Below are 25,104 nucleotides of genomic sequence, written 5' to 3' on the forward strand. Positions count from 1 at the left end.
TAATAAGTTGCGAAAGCTGTTACTCTAACAGATTTCTCTTTCCAATTCGTATTATGTCCAACATTTATCTCTTTCGTGAATGATTAAATGTCTCAGTTAATTATTATGAGGACAATTAGAACAAGAAACTAGTAATTTGTTTGGATTGGTGAACACTTATTGGTTTGAACACGCGACGCTTGATTTATTGTTTGAGTTTAGTTGATAGATGGGGATTATTGTAAAGGTTTATTGTGTTAGCTGTTATTGGTTGAGCCATTTCATTGAACGGGTAAATGATTGTGGAATCAGCCTTAGCTTAATCTTCTCTAATAAGCTATTTACAAATGTAATGACATTATAATCCTGGTAAATGATATAAAGACGAATGCACTGCGTGGCTGTTACATTCTACCAGCTTAAGTACATGACCGATTTCAATAAAAGTTAGTACTGAGATGGCAATCGCTTACCCAGTGTACAATTCCTCATAGTCAAAGTCAAGGAGAGAAGCTAATAAAGTATAAAAAAAACCAGTTTTCACATATAACAATGTAGTGAAAGTCATAGTAGTAAGTAATCAGTTCTATAATTTTGTTTTGTGGACAATGCAGAAAATAATACTGGTCTGACCATTCTCTGGAGTATTGCACGTTATTGCTTTTCTATTTTTCTCAATTCGACTCTTGCTATTTACCTTGGAAAATGCCATAGCCATAATACGTTTTCCATTACTACCGTCCTTCAGTATTGCTATAAAATTATTATTATTGTTTTCAAACAATCCTGAGATTGGAGCACATAAGGAAAATTTTAGTAGCAATCCGTTTACGAGGCGTGGCTTTGGTGAAGTAATATGTTTTAGTTTTAACAGTTGTTAAATAACTTGTTAGTCAATAATCATATTATGTATGTTAAAGCATTAGGAACCTTAAATGATTGAATAAATAAAAGACCACATTTTAAATATTATTATTATTCCATTTGTATAGGAAAAATCAGTAACACATATAACAAAATCAGAACGAAAGTACCAGGCAAACATAACAACAGCAGAGGTAATGATACAGCAAATTCAATGACCAACAAAGATTCAATCATACATTCAGTTGCCATTAGCAGAATGGCGTTAGGGACATACGACAAATCCGTGACCGAAATAACAACAGAGGGACCGCTAAGCGACTAAGCACACATAGAAACGTGATCCTGCTTTGTGTTCTAAATTGCCACGTTATAATAAATGTAGTTTTGGCCCTACAGTTGCGAAGGTAATAGGGATGGGAGGAAATGGTAATTTTATCGATATTCTTTAAAATAAAAGTCGGTTGTGTTTGGAATTTCATGCGTTATTAAGGAATTTTAGTGTTTGTTGAATGTTTAGGTTACGTAAATATAATCTCAGGTTTCAAAATTAAGTTCTAAGATCTTTACTAAATATCAAAAATTACAAGTTGTAAGTAAATTATTACTCAATGTTATTTTATGACTTTTTAATATCATTTTAATATCTGAACTCATCTTATAAATCACAATACCACCAACATCGACCAAGTACAAATTCATTTGATGTTTCCCAAAAACCACTCAACCTTTTTCCGCGTTCCCAATGTCCCATCACTACCATATGATACATCATAAGCCGCGTAGTGTTTAGCTAATATAATGATGCTGTCATGTCGGATCCGCGGACAAATGGGCGACATTTTTTTTGTAACATCCATTAGAGGAAATGGTGGATTGATATTAAAATAATTTTTAATATCAATTTATGAACGAATTGGAAACGTAAACCTGTCAACGTAATTACATTAACGAAAATTGGTCTGGAAAAGAGTCTGTTAGCATCTGTTTATTAGGTAGTAGGTTCAATATTGTTGAAACTTAATGTGTAAAATCTAGTTTATGACCTTAGTATAGAACTTTAATAAAGTAATTTTTCAGAGGTTTGAGTCACAAATTTTCTTTTTTACACACTTAAATAGCACCATGATTGATTTATAGGTTTGAATTTTCTCTTCTACACACTCAGATCACAGCTCTGTCAATTTATGAAATTCACAGAACGAAAAATCTTCAACAAAATATTTTTGCAATTTAGATAAAGAAAATCAATCGTGTTGCTACTTTATATCACCGTATCTTACAATCAAGTATTCACAATGAGATCGTTTAATCATTGGTATCAATTCATTATTCTGTAACATTCTAAGCCCAAATGAGTTCAATGAACTTAAGAAAATACAAATATTATTTGGGTCAACCTGGGGTTTACAGCCTTGAGTATCGCAAATTTCTAGACAAAACAAGTATAAACTGATCTTTGAATGAATCAAGTGGTCATACAAAGTAAGACCACAACATACTGGCTATGTATAGCTCACTGTGAAGCCGTATGTACCTAAGACGAAGCTAGACCAAAAACATTAGGCACTGTAACACGTTCTTCACCTCAATCTTATATTATTACTGTGGTTGACCATTAATATCAATAAACATTTCGTTTTCGGTCGTTGCTGGCCACCGTTTCGGAGACCTAAATAAAAATCTATTGTTTTATATTAGAACGTATGAGAAGACTTTTGATTTCCACCATCTACCTTTTAGTCCCTAAATGATTTAAGTTCTTTGATAATATCTACGAAGCTTTCAAAATGATAAGTTGTGATAAACTGAAAAATACTGCCATGTAATATTATAAAGTCAGATCTTATGTTTTACCTTTACAAGTAGAAAATAGAGACATCATGATCAGATATCATCATAAATATGAGCCTCTAACATGGCTTGAAACTAGTCGAGTTCTTCATCAAACAGTTACGTGACTAAGCCGATAACATAATAATTAAAATAGAGACCCAATATTATTTTATCAATTCCATTCTATAAAGTTAAGTTAACATAATACACAGAAAGGTTTAATCACTCTCTCCAACCCAGTGCACCCTTCGAGTTTATCGGGTTGTTATTTTGAGAATTCAATGCTCGTCCGGTGGCAGCGACTATACTTGGCACTCAGCGCCGTGATTCCCTTTTCACAGATTTATTTTGGTACATACCTATCCTTCATTCCCAGTCAATATAACATTATGTTTTGGTGCAGGAAATAAGTGAACATATGCATGTTTCAACGTACACTTATGGTATTTCTGTCTTGTTTTAAGAATAACTCATTTGAATCGATTGTTTAGCCTGGTAAAGTAAAAGTAACAGTAGAGTTTAACATGTATGTTTACCGGGGCTCCGGCTTGAGGAGCAGGAACGGGTGGTTTTTAGTCAGTAAGAGTCTGACACTCCAAGACGGGAGAAGTCATTGGATGATTTTCCCCTCTTAAAAAAAAGAGTTTAACATGTATGAGTTGCAGATGTATGTATTTTTTGTATATTTTGATGTCTACACAAAATATTTATAGGTATATCAACAAAAAATTTCAACCTAAACATTGAACGCTTGCATTTATCTATTACTTAATCTTGATTAGCAGATTCGTTATTATGATAAAAAGCTTCATAAACATTGATTGATTACAGTTTTAAACGACTTGTCTGCGTTCTAACGTAAACCTCTAATACATTTCCATCTCAATTTAATTCAAAACATTGCGATTTGCGCTTACCCTGCGTCTATCAATTATAATCTTTGACATTTAAATTGATGGTCAAAATGTAATAAATTATTATTCTATCGCCACTGGACTCTTGATCAATTATTTATTCGAAAGTCCCGTCAATTATTTTAAATGCCAAAAGCATAAGCAATTAAATATTGACATTTTAATTAAAGTAGACTTTGAGACCGGTGCGCGGTGTTCTACGACAATGTAGTTGGTTATGAATTTCTCTTCAAATAAATGAACGCTCTAATAATTTAATATTCTAGATTTTGGCTACATAATCGCCATAACCCTTGATAAACGCACATTATTATTATGTTTTCCCTTTTTTTTTAAGGGGGGAAATCATCCAGTCACTTTTCCCGCCTTGGGCGAGGCAAGAGGGTGTGTCAGACTTTCACTGACTAAAAACCTAGTTCCTACTCCTGCTTTTCGAGCCGGAGCTCCGGTAAACCCGCTAGGTAGTCCGCAGCTCCGGATAATTATAAACCTACTATAACTTTTTCGATTTTTATAGAATGGAATTTTTATTTTTAAATGATGAAACTTTAAACCAATGCAGCGTAAAAGGGAAATAAATATAAAACCTGCAATACAATATGCCACGCAATATTAGTTTTTATATTTATCAGTTTTACAGTGAAAATTGCATTCGAGCACCGAATTTAGTTTGTACTCGTATTTGAAAAATATTTTTGTTAGCGAACAAAACATATTTTTTAAAAGCTGCGCGATAAAAATAGAAATTGAAATAACAATGCTTTCAAAAAATCTGAATGTTGAATGCCTTTCTTGGTAATCCGGGTAGAGGGTTTGTAAATCTCAAGTCATTACAATTTGGCTAATGGACTCACCTAGTGAACTAGTGACTATATTTAGCAGGTTGAATATTTTGAACATTTTTTCTTCAAAAGGGACACAACGAAAGGGTAGCCAATGTGTGTGATCTTAATACATTATATAAACAAAAAATCTAACTTTAATTTTATTATAATTTTCGTGAGACATACTAAATCAATTATTATGCTATCGGCTTACTTTCGTAAAATTTTTAACGAGGAACTTGAAGAAAATCATGTACTTAATGACTTCTCTCGCGGCGAGGCGAGAAGGATTGTCAGTCTCTTACTGACTAACAACCACCCCGTTCCTACTCTTGCTTTTCAACCCAGAGCCCTGGTAAAAGAAGCTCATATTCATTTAAGCAACCGCGACATACGACGCTGTCGTGCATAACATAATAAAACATCTTACTTGTTTAACAACGAACAATTGGCGGCATTACATAACCTCTAAAATATATCAATTTCATTGTGTCGAACACATTTACATACATTTTATCACCTTTTAGTAATTTCCTTGCCGGATAAAGGCCTACCCTTTTCCCTCGAACGTGTCTATTAACTGACAATGGTGGACCCGTTAACGCGTCCGGTGTACCGCAGTTATTCACATCTTGATGATATCCTTCATTAGCCGCACAACTTAGAATATACCTACAAGAAGAAATCCCTATAGGCGTAACTTAAAAAAAAAAAAATAAGTCACATTTCTTTCATCTTGTTCGCAGATAATGGGGTGCGTCACAACACACTAAGTAGGTAAGTACACGATTTTTTCAACTTTGTCGAGAACTGATCTTCAACGGAAAATATGATAATTTGTTGGTGAGTGGGTCAAAAAGAAAATGGCGAAGTACGCGTAAACGAGAAACGAGGGGAGGTGACATAGACACGAGTTTTCGGGCCAAAGTGGGGCGAACATGAGGGACTATACTGCTCAAAAATTGACATTTATAGGGTACACGTGTGAAGATATATTGCGTCTTATATAAAGTTTATTTCTCTGATGGGAAAAACATTAGCTTTAAAAGTTATTGGAACATCGTATCGCGTTCCATTTCACAGATTGCATGAAACTACAAAAACTAACGGATCGAAATCAATAAAACGAACCCCAATTAATTACATATTACAGAAAACGCAATTAAATCACTCGTCCGACATCAGCAGTCAACCGAAAATACTTATTTACTTATCGAACGTGAAAACAAACATTGATATGGCCAGATACGCGATATTTCATAACCCGCGGCTGTGAATATTAGCTGGCCGACAACAAACAAAATTTCCAATTAATATGACATCTCCCAATACGAGCTAAATCATTATTTACTCGTAGAAGTAATAACAGTTTGAAACTAATATTGAGTGGCCTGATTCCTGGATCCAACAGTCCGGTCCTGGGGCTATTTGGTATAACATTTGGTAATTCTGGATGCTCGGTTGATACAATGAAGGAAGAGGTGTCCGGTCAGCATTAATATTTCGTGGAGTTACGGCGTCACAGATATGAACTGGCAGAGCCGCGATGTACCTCCATATTTAATGTTTTAAGTGCTTTTTCGTGTCGGTGGGTACTCATTAAGCTCCTCAACAAATTGAAGGGCCTATTTCAGTAGTGGTTCACTTTGTAACTGCTTGTTTCAATGGCGAGGCAGTTAGTTTAATTGTTAAATAGTTAGATGCTCATTATATGGAATGGGTCGTGAGTTATGAACCGCTTTATTGAATGAATTTTCATTGAAATTGAATGTTCGTGTTGGTTTGGCGATCTCCATTTATTTTCAATTAATGGAACAACTAATAATTCGAACATTTTCGTTTTCTATTTTGTTTCCTCAATGGACGTTGGTTAGTAATTTTAGTGGTGATTCGGGTCATTCAATTATTATTTGTTTGCGAAAATTCAATATTTGATTAACCTAATTTATTCACAACAATAACCTAATTTATAAGGGTGATATTATTTATTATGATATTTTATTTACATCATAACACTGTTCATTTTAGAATCATTACTGAAAATAGATCAGTTTTTGACTATACGGAATGTATAGTCAACAAACTCGAACAAGAGACGAGAAAACTCTTTTTTCGAAAACCCGTCGCTGAATGAAAACTTTTATTGTTATGGACTTGTTTCGCCGCTAACATTTTCAGCGTTACCTAACAAGGAAAAACCGGGGTGTGAAAAAATATGCACTGAAAATTGGCTGGCACTTTTTCAAATGTGAAAATCTTTGAATTGGATTTTTAAGAGTGGAAATAACTTTTTAGTTTTTCACATGTTTAACGCATTAACAGCTCGTGATAATTTCTGCATTTATTAGGCGTTTTAATACCTAATCTCTTTGACTCCATACTTGGTAGGTGAGATGGAGACCCAGTTTAAAAGGTCTCTTAAAGCCTTTTTTATAAATGAATAAAAACCTAATATTTTGTTGAATAGTTCTCTAATTACTAAGTACTAGGAATTAAAGGAACATTAGGGATCCAGTCAAGAAAACCTAATGATCCGTGATTATGATCTTAATTACCTTACTCGAGTTAAATCAAACATTTAACACGTAATTGAGCGTTCTATGTCTTTATAAAGTAAGACCCACTTTTATTGAGATATCAAAAAGTTTTTATTACCTACCATTTTATTATATCACAAAAACTGTTATTGGCCTCCTGGGAACTTTTCTAATGTTGTTTTAATTTATTTTTCCGTAAGATATCATATTTTGTTAAAATATTTATTGAAGTCCGTTGACAAATTGGTTATGATAGGGATCGTTATTTTATTTTAAAATCTTTATTACTACTTTGAAGTTGTAATGTTTTGTTAGTGAATAAAATAAATAATGTTGTGCCAACGTAAAGTTATCAACATGCTTTTAAACGTAATTTTTTCTACAGTATATGGCTGCAAGATAGTATAATTTTGTACAGTCATAACCTACAGAAAAACCTCAAAGCATTGTTTATAATAGCATTCATGACACATACTAAATTAATTATTGTTTTTTGGCTTAATCACGTAACTGCTTGACGAGGAACTCGACTAGTTTCACTACTGTATTGTGTGTACTACCAGACTCTGCTGTGATTCAGTTTATCACACGCTATAAGTGTGTTTGTTGTCTTTAATAATATACCTATTACCTACATAACCACATACACACGTAAACACCATCCCTCATTTTAAAACTAGTACCAAGTAAAAACTTAATACTAACAAAATTCTTCATAGTTTAATCTCGGTACTCCATAAAACAGTTTCCATATTAAATTTATCCGGTATGCATGATGAAAAATGTTTGCAATATTACTTGCTTTGACATAAACAAGTCTGGAGAGCTATTAATTTATGAACTTACCTGACACGGTCAACGGAGGAAATTAGAAAATCTTTACTTTATAAAATGTCTGCAGTGTACGACGGAGCGCTGGGAAATTTTCAAGATCTGAGATGTTTCTTTATTGCTTAGCTTTAAGTGTTTAAGACGTGGTATTTAATTACTTATGCTACACTGGGCTCTCGTTGGTCGAGTGGAGGTAAATGTAATTGTTGAACAAGAGACCTCGGAATTGATTGCGTGATAAGTTAAGTGAATTATGTACTTCCATTCCAATCTACACTTCGGTAAGAGCGCCTAGCTTCACTGATTGATTACTCTACCTGTGTGTGATTTAAATTAAATAAATACGTCTACTTAAAAATAAAGTGTAGGAGAGAGTCATGCTTCGGCACGAATGGACTGGCTCGACCACGGCCTCACTGAAAAATGCCGTGAAACAACGCTTGCATTTTATGGTAAAGTTACCGGAGGCCCAATTATCCCCTTCCAAATCTCCCCTATCCCTGATTCCCCAACAACCAAATTCCCCCCAAAAGGCCAGCAACTCACTTGTAATGACTGTGGTATTTCGGGTGTCTATGAGCGACGACAATTGCTTACCATCAGGTGATCCGTGTGCTCGTTTACTGGCTTACACGATAAAAAAAAAATATCAATATCAGTACTCCAAAATAAAATCTTTAAACATTAAACTAAGAACATAACACTATTACTGAAACTTATATGTATACGTATAATAAAAGAATTGCAAATACTTCAGTCATTGACATAATTAAACTTAGTTACCACTTACCTGTAGAGTTATTTGATGAAATTTTAATAAAACACTCTTTATTACGAAGTAAACCTTTTCATTTCATCAACGTCGTAATCGTAAACTAAGCTATATAATATTATATGAGATACTACAGTGAATTGCATATTACAATGCAAATTCAAAAGATAACAGTTGAAATCGTTGCTGCAATAAATAAAATCTCAGTCACTTCTAAGACCTTTTTAATAATAAATCTACGAGTACATAGACACTTAAAAAATCTTCAGCTATCAAAAATATTAACCGTGGGTTAAGATACATTTTTACTAATGCCCAAAGGTGAGAAACATTTAAATTAATGACTTGAATACTACAAACTCTTTGACTGCCAATAGAAATCTGTTGAAGGCAAATCCTCCGCCAATGTCGGTGACTGGTGACCCCCGTGGCATTTAAAGTGTTAAACTATTACAATAACTACTCAACAACCTAGTGAACCAATCAATTAAGCTAAAATGTAAGCTATTAGAGATAACATAGCGAAGGTATTTAAGTAAATAAATAATGATATCCTCGACGGGCCGGTTTGCACGTACACTCGTCGGTAGTATGTCAGTAAGCGGCCAGTAAATTGTTCATGCTATTTATATACAGAGTGAAAAAAAACCTTAATTACAAGTGCCTATGACCTATTTCTGTTTATTTGTACAGTTGGTATAATCTTTCGTGGCTAAATTTAATTGTTAGATGTAGAACAGACTAAAAAGTATCCCAAATGTAGTAAACATTTGGGATACTTTTTAGTCTGTTTGTCCAAATGTTGAATTTAATCTATCCTGACCTATACTAAATTAACAAAAAATCACAGTGTACTTACGTAAACATTTAGAGAAAAAGCTCTACTAATTTAGTGTCACATAGGGATTCTGCATCATAACACTCCTTCTCGACTCGCACAAGGCGAAAGAAACCATTAGATAATTTTCTCCCTTGAAAAAATTTATAAACACGTGGGATACCAATACCTCAGAAAAAATATTCATTGCATTTATAAAAATATGTGGAATGTCTTAAAATTCGTAGATAAATCCAAAGCTCTTCTCTTCTCAGAAAATGGATATATGTAGTTACTCAAAACTATGTATACTTATCACTACAATTTTCCACGAAGAATACGCGCAACATTTAATTGGTGCTACCTTCGAAGTTCAGTGCAGTTTATATTTAAACTCTTATTTATATTAACAACTAAGTTGAAATTCAAATATCAAAGATATCTCAGTACAGAGTTCATCATGGGAGAGGTTCTAAGAACTAGCTATAGCGTTAATTGGACTCTTTGTTAACTTTATACCAACAAACATTGACTATTCTAGACAGAACTGAGCTTTAAACTACTAACTGGTTGTTTGTTGTTATTGTATAGTATTAGAATTTCAGCTAAGTTTGATTTTTATGGAACAATGTTTAGGTTAATAAGTTATTATTGATATAGTAAGTCATCTTTATAAGTCAATACTTAATCATCATCATCAGTTGACAATTGACAGTTCAACAGTGTACATTTTTACTGTTGAATAAAGGCCTCCCACTTATTCCTCCACGTAGAACAACAAGTAAATGCTTATATTATATTAGCTGCAAAGAACTGAATATGCAAACTCAGTGGCGTTCTACTTCTAGAGCTGCGGAAAATGTAACAGGTTCCCGTTGCTCTGGTTCAAAGCAGGAGTATGAACGCGGTGATTTTTAGTCAGTAAGAGTCTGACACACTCCCTCACCTCACCCAAGGCGGGAGAAGTCATTAAAATGATTTTACCAGCTCAAAAAAGTGGCTTGCTACTACTACTCTACTATTTTATCAAAGGTGTATGTTTCTACCGTTCACTCTCTTCTTTCTTCTTACTTTTTCTTGATGAAAATTAATCCCTCAATATAAATTAATCAAAATAAATGCAATGTACTTAATACTATACATAACAATAAACATACGTAATGTATCATAACCATTTCCAGGTTGCACTAAAATAAAACATTTCAAAACAAAACACACAATACTAAATGTGGATAGCAAAGTAGGTCGGTCTTTAGTACCCCCATCTGCAAAATGGCCAGCCGTAAATAAATCCATGTGGGGAGACCCCAAACCGCAGCTTTTTGTACAATGGAGACATAATGCTATAATTGTTTCTGGGGATCTCAACAGTCCAACCGATTTAGCTTTAAATAGAGGATTTAAGTTGGAATATTATGTGACTATGTTGATGTTTATGTTATTATACATAGTTAGTCATAATGTCTCTCACATTATTTTTTATTTCATTGTCTGGACTTTAAAAGAAACTATGATCTCTGAGTTTGTTTCGGCATTTCTTCTCAGAGTAGTCGGATAGGAAATGCCGGCCTCATCTAGCTATTTGAAATACTGACGTGTAAAAGTGTTATTTTTTTATTTTTTGTATTTTACAGCAATAAATATCATTTATCATTCAATGCCAAACTGTTAGAGTATCGCTACATAGTATAAAACGTTGCTTTCTCTGTCCCTATGTGCCTTTGTATGTTTAAATCTTTAAAACTACGATTTTGATGCGGTTTTTATAGTAGATAAAGTAATTTAAGAGGAAGGTTGATATGTATAATACATGCATAATATATCACCATTGCACCTATGCGAAGCTGGGGCGGGTTTGCTAGTTTCTTAATAAATTAAAGCCACCTCAATATATTGTAGTTACAATACTTGTGTTGTCTTCGCTCTCTAACGCATATTACTAAAAAAATAGTAATGAAGTCTAGTTTCAAACAGTACAAAATTATAGAATTTGTATATAAAACCTCAACGCAACCATATAAATATCATTATTTCAGCATATATGTTTGCAAATTGCACACTCTGAATGAGAATGTTGAAATGCGGGCTAAATCCTACACAATACGCATTGTAAAACAAATCCGCGTAGTTAAGTATACTTCAACACTTCTCCGAAATGCTATGAACCAGCACAAACTGCAACTTTTGTTTCTTTTAACATTCCTTTAAACATTTAAACAAAAGTAGAGTTCGTAGTTATTGTAATTATTCCGTTTCTCAGAAACAAAGCACTGAACTTCCGATTTCATTAATAGCTAGAAAAGCATTATCTTCATTGATTTATCAATATCGATTATTTGTTCATAGCACAGTTCCAATTACAATATGACAGAAATATTTATTTTAAGTACCGTAGTTTATTTTCTTGAAGTAAAGTATTTACTTAAAGTAGTATATTATTTAGTTTATTTATGAGTAGAGTGTTTAAGGGTGAATTTTAATTTATTAAATCTTAAGTTTCAAGTTAATTAACTATCGGGCCGTTTAGTACGGTTTGTAACTATTTAACCAATAAGGGACAGATTTCATACAAACGACATAATATTAAAATATTACGTCATTCTCGTTAAGAGCAGAACATTGCAATTTCAATAACATACCACCGAATTTATGGCAGCCCTATCTGACATCAGAGCATGCCCTTCGGGAAGTTTCAAGTAGATTGCTATTCAATTTCCTTTGCGTTGGGTGAGGTGACGACAGCAAACCGTGATAGGGTTGTCTACACTATCCTATTAATAACCAAAAGATACAATATTCACTTTCAGGCTTTACTTACGCTAAATGAAAGTTACTTTGAAATGGTTATCGATGAAAGTTTTGTACTTATCATTCTATTTAATGATATAATGATAACTGTAGATTAGTGGATATTGACATTAATTCGTATCTCAATATTAGAGCTATTATCTACTTGATTTATTTATTAAGCTTTAGAGATTTATTAGTCTATTTTAACGACTTTTTGCGAAGAGACACAAAATTTAATAATAAAAAAATTATTAATTTCCCAAGTGCTATGACAAGAACACCTGTGTGCAAACCCTACCTTTGATTGCAGCAAATCATTGTTCGCCAAGCCCTTTTCAAACTGTGCTGATGTTGGCGTCCAATCTCGACTAAATAGACAAAATATTACAATACTTACTTTCAGTGAAGTTTCATCCAAATAACTGCTACCTAAATTAAATACCATAGTTCAATACATATACATACATATTGTTTGAGAGACGAGATTTTTGGTTTTTGTAAAATAGTGAATAATACAGCTAGAAGTTTAATAATAATTATCTAAGTAATATTTTGGGGATTATATGAGATTTACCTTAAATAGTCTTGTAGCTTCTTATTATAATGACATAATTGGCGAAAATTATAAATACCTATGTAGGTATACCTCTGTTGCCACAACCAGTTTACCACTTGCCAGCAACAACACATGCATATAACAGATATTTTCCATTTTGCAATAGCTTGTGGTATGAAGTCAGTTCATAAAGGAAGACAATCAAGTTGATATTACATCTACATTCATGTGGATTGTAGGCAGATAGTAACAATTTATCTAGAACATTCCACATCCATCAACAGCCTTCATGTTGAAACGTTTAATTATTATAATCAGCACTAATTCCACAGTGAATTGTTAATTGTGCTGATTATTAGTTTATTAAGCCACGATAGATTAAATGGTGTTTACAATGTAGTATGAATGAATCATCATTTTATCAAGTAAAGTTATAATACCAATTTGATAATCCCAGCTGAAATATGACAAGCATTCATTTTAATATTGAAAATTTTCTCTCTCTTACTCTCTATCTCTCTCTGGTCGCTCTTTAATGTCTGAGGATCGCGGTCAGCATCAGGCTTGCTTCTGAAGCAGATAATCTGCTTCAAGCGGTTTTTGTGTCCAAGGCATCTCTTATAACCGTCAAAATTTTAGAACGAGTCATTCACCTGCTCGGTACGTCTTTTTAGGCAAAGTTCGAACAATCTCTTGCTTTCAGTGTTCCCAACATTTAAAACTTACTAGCTTTTAAAAGTGATTCACAAAAATAGTCCATTTATTAATAGTAGAAGTTGCAGTTTGGAAAAAACGAGTAGGTTTTTAAAACGGACCATATTTTTTGGCAGCTTTTATTGCGGGACTCTTGGCAGTAGCATGCGCTATATTTCACAGGTTGCAGCAAAAACGGTCTCATATTAACTGGGCATTCAGTATCACGGACCATAGCACTCTTTTTGTTCATACTGTGTAACGTAACGTATGTTTTGTCGTGAAAAAAATAACAGAAGAATACAAAACGCTTATAATATTTTTGAGTATCACAGTCATCATCATCTGTCTTGACTAAACTCTGTGTGATACTAGAAGATACAATTCTTATATACTTACTTTTTTTCTGTAGGCTTTGCACCCATTCCCGTGATATAAAAAGTCCTTGTATCATAACACTCAAGTCAGCTCATACCCTGTCGGTATACCAAATTTCATCAAAATTCGTTTAGTAGTTTCAGCATGATTGACGGACAAACATCCAAAAACAAACTTTCACGTTTATAATATTATATTGCGATATACTTACCTACTAACTCCAGATTTCATGATACTAAATACATCAGATTATAATATTTATTACTTTAGTCTAGTTCTGAATCAACTGATTCAAGGCTAAGACTCGTCTCTCAGTCGCAAAAAAATTCCAGTTCCAAAGATACGATTATTTATATCATTCACTTTCTATAAGAGCCAGGTTCAACAAACTTACAAAAAGGCGATGCATTAGTGGTTTGAAAAAGATGGAACTGTAATCACATTACATCATGAGCTCTTATGGACATTATAATAAAACATAGTATTCCATGCGCCCTGCAAAAAGGCCGCGTCACAGCTCAACCTCTCATTTACTTGATGTATATTGAACCCTTGGGCCCTTTGTATTCAAAAGACCGCTGCCCATTTATTTTGGGAGGAAAAATAAAAAATATTGAGAAAACTCGCATTTCATCTGAGTTTCCGACCGCTTTTAGGGTTGACTTCGTATTTCTTTAGCTGAAAGTGAATTGTATTGCATTGCAAAAGAAGAACTTTTAACAGTATTAGTCGTAAATGTATGGACACGAAAGCGAAGAACCTGATAAGACATGTCTTATATCAAAACAAATAAAATTCAAAATTTTGTAAAATACGGTTATTGTTAAAAAAATACCAAAGCTTACCACTATTTTAAGTTTTGTAACCAAATTCAGCTATTTTAATATCTTAAAATTAATTTACTGTTATTGTGTGGCCACAAGAACCCAACCATTATAATACAAATATTAAGTACTACTTAAAAACCAATTCTTTAAACAAAACACAGAACTAAAACTAAAATACGAGTACTAATTACAGTCATTGTTCTCTAAATACGACCTTTGTTACAAACAAAAGGTAACAATAAGATAATTATGTCACACACACGACAGCCTAAAGCGAACGTCTGTCAACTGTTTTGTTTTAAGACTAGTTTAAAATACAAAGTGAATGTGCTGTACTTTGGCAAAAAGTCTTTTAAACGTTGTGACGATGTCGTAAGCAAAAATATTTTGTACATTTTTAATTACAAACATGGTTTTAAGACTGTTTTTCGTGCATAAAGGGTGGCAAAGGTGACTTTGTCGTTGGATGAATGTCTATCGCAATGCTTGACAGGTTTTATGAAAAAAAATGAAAATAAATGACTGCCAGAAACAGCATCTTTTGAGTGTCTTTTTTACTCTTAACATTTAAATGAGAGTAGTTACTTTTATTTCAGAGATTAAAATATATTATGTACATTTTTACTTATTTCTCGTTGACTGCCTCGTCGTCGGTCGAATTAACGTAATTGCGATTGGGCAAGGGGTCTCGGGTTGGGTAAAGTATTACTGGGCTTTTTTCGAATTATTCTCAGTAGTATTAGACGGGACGTTACTTTACGTTATTTATTTATGACTTTAGTACTTATTTAACCAAAACATGACTTACGACTAGCAGTTCAAACTAGCTCTTACGTGCCTTAAACTTGTTACTTGGTGTTGCCAAATAAATCCCTTACATAGTCCCTTTTATTTGAGATACTAATACATCAATATATCATGTGTTAGATTAATAACTAATACCCACACACACACACACCTACAAATACTCTTATTTACCAACAAACATTTGAATTCCCAAGAAAATAAAGTTCACGGCAATACGAGACGTATCAACTATCAAATGTCAAGTGAAATTTAAAATGGCGGATTGTAAACGTGACGTCTCCTTTTGCAATGCTTTCAACAGTATATTCAATAGAAGTAGGATAAGTGGGGATCAACTCGAAGAGATGCGAGAACCATTTGATTTGTGAAGCGATTGATGCTGCTATATTCATTCTATGTAGTTTTTATGTCTGTCGTTTTGTGCTATCGGTTTATCATTTTAAAGTGATTGATTTTTAAGTACTGACAAATTTATTTTTTACCGTAACTATTTGCTATCCTGTCGTACAAGTTCACAAGTACTCAGACCAAAAACAACAATTTGTGGATCACAGAAAAGTTTCTCCATCCAGAAATTGAACCCGCTACACGTTGCACGACAGCCAGTTGTCCAGCCACCGCATCAACCGTGCAGTCATATCTTATTCTAAATTTTCTTTATCATGTATATTTGTAGAATTTAGTAAGTGTTACCGTTTCTAAAATAGATTTTATTCAGACATGAACCAATTCGACTATAAAACTACAGTAAGAAATTTTTCAATATTTTGTTCTATCTCTATTTTTTTTATATTTAAAATAAAGAAATAGTATTTTAAGTTGAATTCGAAGCTGAAGTAATACAGGACTCAATAAATTTCTTACAAATTGAACTCAAGTGAGTAATTGGATGAGATCACAATATTCATAAATCTGCTTAATTTAACACTCTAGTGCTCTCAATAAATTTTATGAATGGTGGGATGAGGTCAATTTTTTCAATAAATTAAAGAAGAATTAGAGAACTTGAATTTTTGAAATTCTTGTGTAGAATTACTAATACCAAGTACCAATTAAGACAAAGATTGATATGTCTAAATAATGATAACAAAATTCCCCTTAATAGCAGTTGGCTAATGCCTGATTTAATAGTTCGCACATTTTATCTACTAGAAAACTAAAAAAAATAAGAAGATTAATATATTAATAAATTACTTTCATCAAGCTCTTCTTACGAAACTTTCTACCTCGCACAGCAAAACTGTGGAATGAGTTATCGTCGGCGGTATTTCTAAACCGATACAACTTTCAAACATCTAAGAAAAGAGCGTACTCCTTACTCCTTTTTAAAAGGCCGGCAACGCACCTGTAACTCCTCTGGTGTTGCGGGTGTCCATGGACGGCGCTGATCGCTTACCATCAGGTGACCTGTCTGCTCATTTAATCCATGTAATGCATATAAAAACTTTATAACAAATGAACAACAATTACGCACGAAGACATTTTTAATCAAACACTTAAAAGTAATTGAAATAAAACATAAAACATGACGTGAATATTCAAATGAGCTCGTGATATTGTATATGTAGCGAAATGTCAACGATTTAATTAAATTCATTTGCATATAAAATACTTAATTGTCTCACTCATGTTACATGTCACTCGTTTCACTTTAATAAAATTAAAAAGCAAGATATTCTAGGATTAAGTTCGTTTTTCATGAGAAGTATGTGCTATGTAGCTATGCTACGAAGATTTAATGAAGTGTATCATTTCCACCGATACTAAGCAATGTGGTTGTGCGAGTTAGATAATTCTATAAAGAAGGAAGCTGTGCGAGGAAGATACGCAGCTCGAGTATGCGATGTATCGATAGTAGAGAAGCCAACCATATCGCATCCACGCATCTTTCCATATAAAAAACATAGCGCGATCTGCTATGTGTACCAATGAATATGATTAGTGAAAGCCAAACGCACCCACAGTAACGTAGCATAGCACATCTCCGGTGGAAATGTCTTATTCCGCGATCTTTAATAAAGATAATTAGTTAGTTATCGTGCGGTAAAGAATTGTTGTATAAAATATTTTTAAGTACTTGTGTATAAACTATTCAAGTTATTTACAATCTTTAGAGGTTATATAGCGACCAAACATTACTTACTTTACACAAGGGTAAAACAGTCACATGTTATTAAACAATGAGTCTATTTTCGTACACCAACTATAATGCAAAACTCCGTAGTTTCACTGATCACATCAAAGTTCCAATTACAAACTTTCCAGACTAACAGACAGACTAAAAGTCACTCTATAAACACTCGTATAATTAAAATAGACCAAATCAAAATAGTTGAGAATCCTCTATCATCCAATACTTATGTCTGGCAGCAACCTTCTTATTTCGTGAGCCAATGATCGCGCATTAAGCCTGGATTTACTATCGGACTAAACCTTCATTTTATCGAAGCCCGATACCAAGATTATCTCCTTTCGTTTCTGTTTAAGAAAAAAAAACTAGCCTCTTGGGTCATTAGTATATACATACCTACCTATCTAAAGTAATGGCCACTTTTTTGGCTCACTTCTCCGTAATTGAAGTGCAAAAGCGAATAAACTTGTAGTAGTGCTAGGTTTTTTTTATTCTTGTTTATGATGTTGTACTCTTTATGTGTTCGGAGATTAATGTATTGATGTGCTTTTTTCTAAGGGGTAATGAAATTGAAGATAAGTATTCAGAATATATACATATATTCTGACTATTTAAATGCAAATTGCATTCCTAAAATTGTTTAGAATAGTAGATAGATTAGCTGTGGTGGTCACCACATTTATTTTATACCACGACGGTGGCAAGAAATCACACGACCTAATAATAACGGTGACCTTCGAACGCTTGCCACACTTAGGGTATTACAAGCGCTTTGCTGACCTTTAAGAAACTTATTTACTCCCTTCTTGAAGTACCCCATATTGTAGCCTACTGGGAAAACCTCATCAGACAGTTCATTCCACGTTAACTACGTTACGATACACTGATACACGCCATTAAAAATATCACTCTGTAAAATGCAGCAAAACTTTGAAACAAAATTTACTCATCGCTGGTAACTTTGTGGGCCAAAGTCAAAATCATCAACGTCCGATGTGATCAAGTCTCATCAATACTCAACATAGCTAGTTATGGTATTGAAAGCACCTCCATACTCCTGCACTGATTACTCATTGTTCCACAAAGTCATTCCCCAGTAGCACAGGGTAGATAAGACAACTTTCCCTACTGTTCCGGCGTCGGAGCACGGGACTAGTGTTGCGAAACGATCATGAATACGAAATAGCTAATATTCGTATCTACACTATCGGTTAGATAGATATGGTACACATACATACATACATAAACTGGAAGTAAATACCAACAAATGAAAAATTCAATTTAGTTTTCATATATTTATTTTATGAGAAAAACAGGAGCTAGTGCAGTTTCATTGCCAGTTTCAGTAGTCACATATTTCATTAGTTCAGTAGTCATATTTTACGCTTAATGACTTAATATATCGAATAGAGTCGCGTTACTTTGCGGTAATCCATGCTACACTAACTATCAATAAATTTTTAGTTTTCATTCCGCTTGTATAATATGTATTTTCAGTATGCGTTGTGTTCCGCACGATTAAATGCTCATGCAGCACAGATGCAACACAAAAACACACGCAACAAAATGTTTAGCTCCTCCACGCGACGTCTTTAGGAGGTGTTGACTCGGCCTCAGATAGGAGGCGCCGTAAATAGAAATAGAAAAATTAAAAATTGCAATGCTCTTGATGAGTACCATTCATACATCATTGTTCGTTTTTTTTTTATTACGGATAAGTAACTAAAACACCTTTCTATTCTTAGTCCGTGGGCAATAAATCCATACAACTAATTTCTGTATTCTGTAGAAAGACCAGAAACTCTTAAAGACTTTAAAAACTATGCTTTGAACACCTCATAAACTTCTCTAAGCAGCTCAAACAAAAAAATACAAACTAGTCCAGGCATTACGTTATAACTTTTGACATTTCCCAAAGTTTTTGCATTAAAGAAACCTTTACTTTAGTTAAATGCCAAGAGGTATTGCAAAAACTTTGTATTCTGAATTCTAAACAATGCTCCGGTATTGTTTACTTTAGGATAATGGATGAAACTGTAGACATTTTCATAATTATAAGTGAGTACTTAAGGTATTTGCTTTCACTATGACGCTACTTCAACTGGGTCGAATGTAATGTTATTGAGCTCTTTATTAGGTTAACATAACATTAGAATGTCATTTAATTTTTCTTTACTCAATATTGCGTCATGCTGTTTTACAGTCACTTTAGAGAGTGTTTTAGGGTAAATTACGTTTAAAATTAGGTATTTTAATATGGATTTGAGTGTTTGTAGCAGTAATGATTTTTGAATTCGTACCAAATTTATATCAATAGGTTTTTTACATTTGCTCATTCTACGTCATTCCGTAACTACAGGAGAATGAAATTTCAACTGTTAATATTCTATATATACTTATAAGATAATATAAGAAGATACATAGAAGACTACTTAGCCACGTAACAATACACTTTATTAAAAGCCATTTACAACACATTATGTACTGACACCGCACCGCTTTCAGGCACCTACTAAAATGCCAGGTCCTCTCAGTACTATATTAGTATGACGAGCCTATAAGCGTAGAGTACCTGCCCACTTGACCCCAACTAGATTGGATTTGGAGTGGGAGACTACGAAAATATCGAACACCTACATAACTAACTGTTGATGCGTCCCTATGGATGTTAACCTGTGTATCTACAAGCCCTCGTTCAAAAAATTGCGAAAATAAGCCTTATTGTTTAGATAATAAGGCACTAATGAGACTGAGTGATTTCAATGACAGAGATACGTAATGAATACCTCTAAGTACGTGTATTAAATAAAAGAAATCTCATAATGATCGAAACAAATACTAGCTCACTTATGCTACTTCGTCTGGTAAAAGACGAAATCATTACAATAACCCGCAAACAGTTTATAAAACACATACATAAACATTTTGACATACTTATGCGATCATTGTAAAGTACCCAGTACTTCTCAGCCTCGAAACACGCACACACTCACCGGTGTTCAGGCAATAAATGTGTTACGGTCCCTACATAACACTTTTACACTCCCTTTCCCAGATTATTACGGTGTAAAAGATATGATTTAACATGTCACATAAAATTGAAATAGATGTTTCGTTCAATAAATATTGATTCTTTTTTTTTTGAGACGAGTGACATGTGTTCGGGATATTTTGCTCTTCTTTTAGGTTTGAAGTGGATTGCAAAATTCTTTTTTTCAATTAAAATAGTTAAAATGAGTACAATGAGCAGGTAGTGCCTTTAACTAAGAAAAAGTAAATTAATATAGGTATAATTTTCATGCTTCTCGGCCATAACATTTTTCGCCTTGCCCAAGGCGAGAGAAGGTATTGGATGATTTTCCCCTCTTAAAAGAAAAGGCTATAACATTTTGAATTATGAATCTTGTCAATAAGATCGAGATTTAAATCTAAATCCCTCCCAAATAAAGGAAAGACCGTAGCCGTTTCATAAAATATTGACATTCAACCAAATCTGATTAGGACGGGAGCCCAAACAAGTTTGGAAGGGAGACCAGGAGAATCGAATTTGTGTCTGCTACAACATATGTACATACATAGAATAAAATATTTATCATTTACACAAACTTTACTAACATTTCTGTTCCATAAATTGAATTTTTCGCCTTACCTTATCCCAACATAGTTTTAGGCTTGAATAAATTTGAAGGAATGTCAAATAGATGCACAGAAGTTATAATTACTATTGTGAAACATAATAAATTAACTAAATCACGGTTTACTCATGTACATTATTGGAGAAAAAGTAGGGTGCATGACGTCGCTGCGTCTGCACACGCTGCTCATGTAAAAAGTCCCTCTGTGACTCGAAACTAGTAGAGCTTTTCTCCAATAATTTACGTGATTTTTAGTTAAGGCGCAGAACTCTTTATCAACGCGATTCATACGACAGGTTTTTACAACAAAGGAACATAAACCTATTCACCTATCGTGACGAATACGCTTAAGCAAGTTAATGTGTAGATCAAACCATTATTAAACTCAAACTGCAAATAAATGTTACCAATCCATAGATAGACTTTATATAACATAGTAAAATTTATTTGGCTGTGCCTGAGCTACGACCGTTGATATACATACCCGTATATACCTGCGACCTCCTCTCGAGTTTCATAAATTCAATCGACCTAAAAATAAAACAAACATGTCGGCGCCTTGGGTAAGAGCCGTCTCAGTGCACCGTACAAATCCTCCCTATCTATTTACCGTATACGTCTCGCTAAAGTAGGTAAGCTAATAATTCTTTATTCTATTTATTTCATACATGCTTGCACTGAACGCTGAAGGTTCTTTATATCATATTTTGCGAAGCAACATCTGATGATTCGTTCGTCATTTAATTTTGATTTACTCAATTTGCTTCTGTTAGCTGTGTCGTAAGATTTTGTGCGTGCAATACATAAATGTACAGTACTACACTGTGAAATCTGTAGGTACAAAGTAGGTACTTTTCCCATATGGTATACAGCCAGCTTATGCTTTACTTACCTATACAAGCCTATGCAATCGCTCTGCTGGCATAAAATATTATTTAAGAATTTACAAAGTATCATATCGGTATAGAATTTTCAATCGCGGCTACTAACTTAGATCCTACTAACTAGATAAATTACATTGCTTAGAAATCTTTGAAAGTCTTGTCACCTATCCTACATAAAGCTAATAATAAATAACAGACGAAATTAAGGCTAAACATGTTTAAGTAAAAATAAAACTACATTCACAATACTCCAAATGAAACACAACACAACTATTAATCGATGATATTTATGCCACAGAAGATGATGATATGAACTAATTTAGTAGTAATTAGGCCGCAGATCGGATTGGCTGCCACTAATTACTTAGCTGTAATGATGAAAGCCCAACTACCATTATAATATTACCCTACGTGCTTCTATTAATACTAATTAATATTATTTTGTTATTGTACGGTATGTTAGTTGTTATAATGTAATAAATTGGAATGGTTATTTGCTCTTCAAGTACTAGTACACTCTTTTAGAATGATGTATCTGTTACACTCGACTAGTACTTAGATTAATTCGAGAACTATTCAGAAGATTTCACTATAATATGACCTTCTGTCTCTTGGCGTTTTCAGTTAAATTTGTGTCTTGAGTTCTTTCAGATTTGGGTGAAAATCTAGGATTGACTAGTATCTATTTTCCATGACCCGCTATATTTCTAGTAAAGTTACAAATCAGTCTTTTAAATATTACATGTTATGATTTTTTTAATACACTGATAACATAATGCTTTTAAAAATCTCAATTCATATCAAAACCACATAAGATCTATAAAACAAACATAACAAAAAGACCAAATAAAAGTAGGCTCATCTCGTTTATTTAAATCTCGTTTACATAAAATAAATACTCTTTATTCTGTACCTAATAACCGTGAATCGTTTAAAAAGACATCCCAGCACAGGTGCTAGGTATTAAATAGGCCCCTGTGTACAAGCTCTTAAGAAATTAATGAGAATTAATTTACGCGAGTATCGACTCGCCCCTTGGGGGTTAAGAATACGACCCAACTTTACTTTCAACCCTATTGTAAGAAAACGTTACTGTTAATCAAAAGACGTCTTTCATTGTTCTATTCTCATTTTGTTTGTGAATGTTGTTGAGAGAAACACCATATTTCTGATGGAAATCGAGATTTTATGTTGAATTTATACGTTCGGGGTTATATAAACATTGTTCTTCAGTTTTATTACTTTATATCGAAATGTCTTTTGATGAAGGGGTTCTGGAGACTACGATTTAATTATGACGCTTATTGGAATTTATGAAAAGACATTTTGCAAACTAACTGTGATGTAAAATGAAAGTACTTGACTTAATATTTTTTTATTAAGTGACCAAAATTTCATTACCAAACCAACCAAACCGAAACTGTGCCAAACCGCAAAACCTCTAAGTCTAAAATTCAACATCAAACATCAAAAATCAACAAGGCAAAAAACCGACGGAGTCCAATAACTTGGTAAAATCACTAAGTACAACGAAAATCAATAAAAGCGATGTTTAGTGAGTTCGTCGTTTATATTGACTTAGGTTTTAATTCAATAAGCATTAGTGATCGAGCATGGTCGTGGTCGCGGTAACCCAATCACCGGCGCTCGTTTCGATGCAAATTCAGAACTGAAGCGATGGATCAAACACCTCGCCCCGCTTCGGCGTAATTACTACAAGGTTTTTAGGTAACGTGATAACCTTTGCCCGTGTAAAGGAATCGAGTGCAGTATAAAACTGAGAATGAAAATTAAACGTTGATTGAATTCCGTGTTGGTATGTCTGGTTATATTGATCTAGAAATTTTGTCTTTTAAAAGGGATAGAAAAGTAAAAAGAATTGAAGCAATAAATTCCTACACGTAGATATCATTTTGTGTTTTTTCAAACTGCAATATCTATCATACGGTAAATTTTTCTACAAAAGTATTGGACCCTCAAAACGATGCCAAGATGTGTAGTCTATTATTTTATTCATCGTATTATACTTACGAAAAGTGACCGTCCAATAAATTGACCTTTGCAAACATCGTACATATACCGCTCCATCTCATTTGTATGGCTGACGTTATTTATATTCTTCCCTAAAATACACCTCGTCGACCAAACGCCCGCGGCAAAAACGCTTACATTGCAAACGAAAGACCTAAAAGGGTATATGAGGTCAAATTGTGTATTTTTACGCGACATTTCGCTGATACTAGTTTTATTACTAAGCCTTTTGATGTATAACAGATGCCATTCAAAATAAACAATGTCACATACAGATCACATCAACAGTATGAGTGCCCTTGATGAACAAAGGTCTCTTATCACACGGAGAAGGTTTGAACATTAATCATCATGCTTGCTCAAGGTTAGATTTTAAACTTATAAGCCCTGGTTTCTTCACAAATTGTGAAGGAAAACATCGTGACAAAACCTGGGCTTATAATTTTTAATTTTATAAGTTTAAATTCCAGGTGTCTAACTCACACTCTCATATGAGAACCTACTCTATTTTACACCTCCGAACAAACGAACAGTGTCCATTACTCAAATTGAACGGAGTCTGTGTTTTATTCGATGCTCGCAAAGTAATAAATAGGTGGCGACGAAAGAGTTTGCAAATAAAAACAGCTGTGGACCAACAAACATGTTTCCATACGTAATCCTTACGTGTTCTACTTTTTACTTTCTTTGTTGGTATCCTTTGTGATACAAATAAAGAGACCTTCAATGTCATATATTCTGTTAGCACGTGTGAGGTCTATACTACTCTCACTGAGTATAAAACGAAGCAAGCAGAAATATATTTATGTTTTTTATGTGATAATGTTGTTGAGAGATAGATACATTTGATATGAAATATAGTATAGAATAGAATAAAACGTAACTTGGTTATCAGGGTAATTCTCTGATCTAATGTCCCTTATCTTTAAATTTACAACTCAGCCTGAGCCTCGACTAGGCTACTAATTACTTAAAAGTGTTTGCGCCTAGATTTACTA

General features: G+C 33.5%; 1 protein-coding gene across 3 annotated transcripts in view; it reads left to right on the top strand.

Annotated features, from left to right (window-relative positions):
• Window positions 1-25,104, top strand: part of LOC118267589 (uncharacterized) — a 236,205-nt gene that overhangs the window by 27,085 nt on the left and 184,016 nt on the right. For all 3 annotated transcript variants that reach the window (XM_050694351.1, XM_035581660.2, XM_035581662.2), the window contains exon 2: window positions 5,164-5,194. The gene's annotated coding sequence lies outside the window, so the exon portion shown is untranslated. The remainder of the gene's footprint in view (window positions 1-5,163; window positions 5,195-25,104) is intronic.

Source organism: Spodoptera frugiperda, chromosome 6 (assembly GCF_023101765.2).
Source record: "Spodoptera frugiperda isolate SF20-4 chromosome 6, AGI-APGP_CSIRO_Sfru_2.0, whole genome shotgun sequence".
Taxonomy (NCBI): domain Eukaryota; kingdom Metazoa; phylum Arthropoda; class Insecta; order Lepidoptera; family Noctuidae; genus Spodoptera; species Spodoptera frugiperda.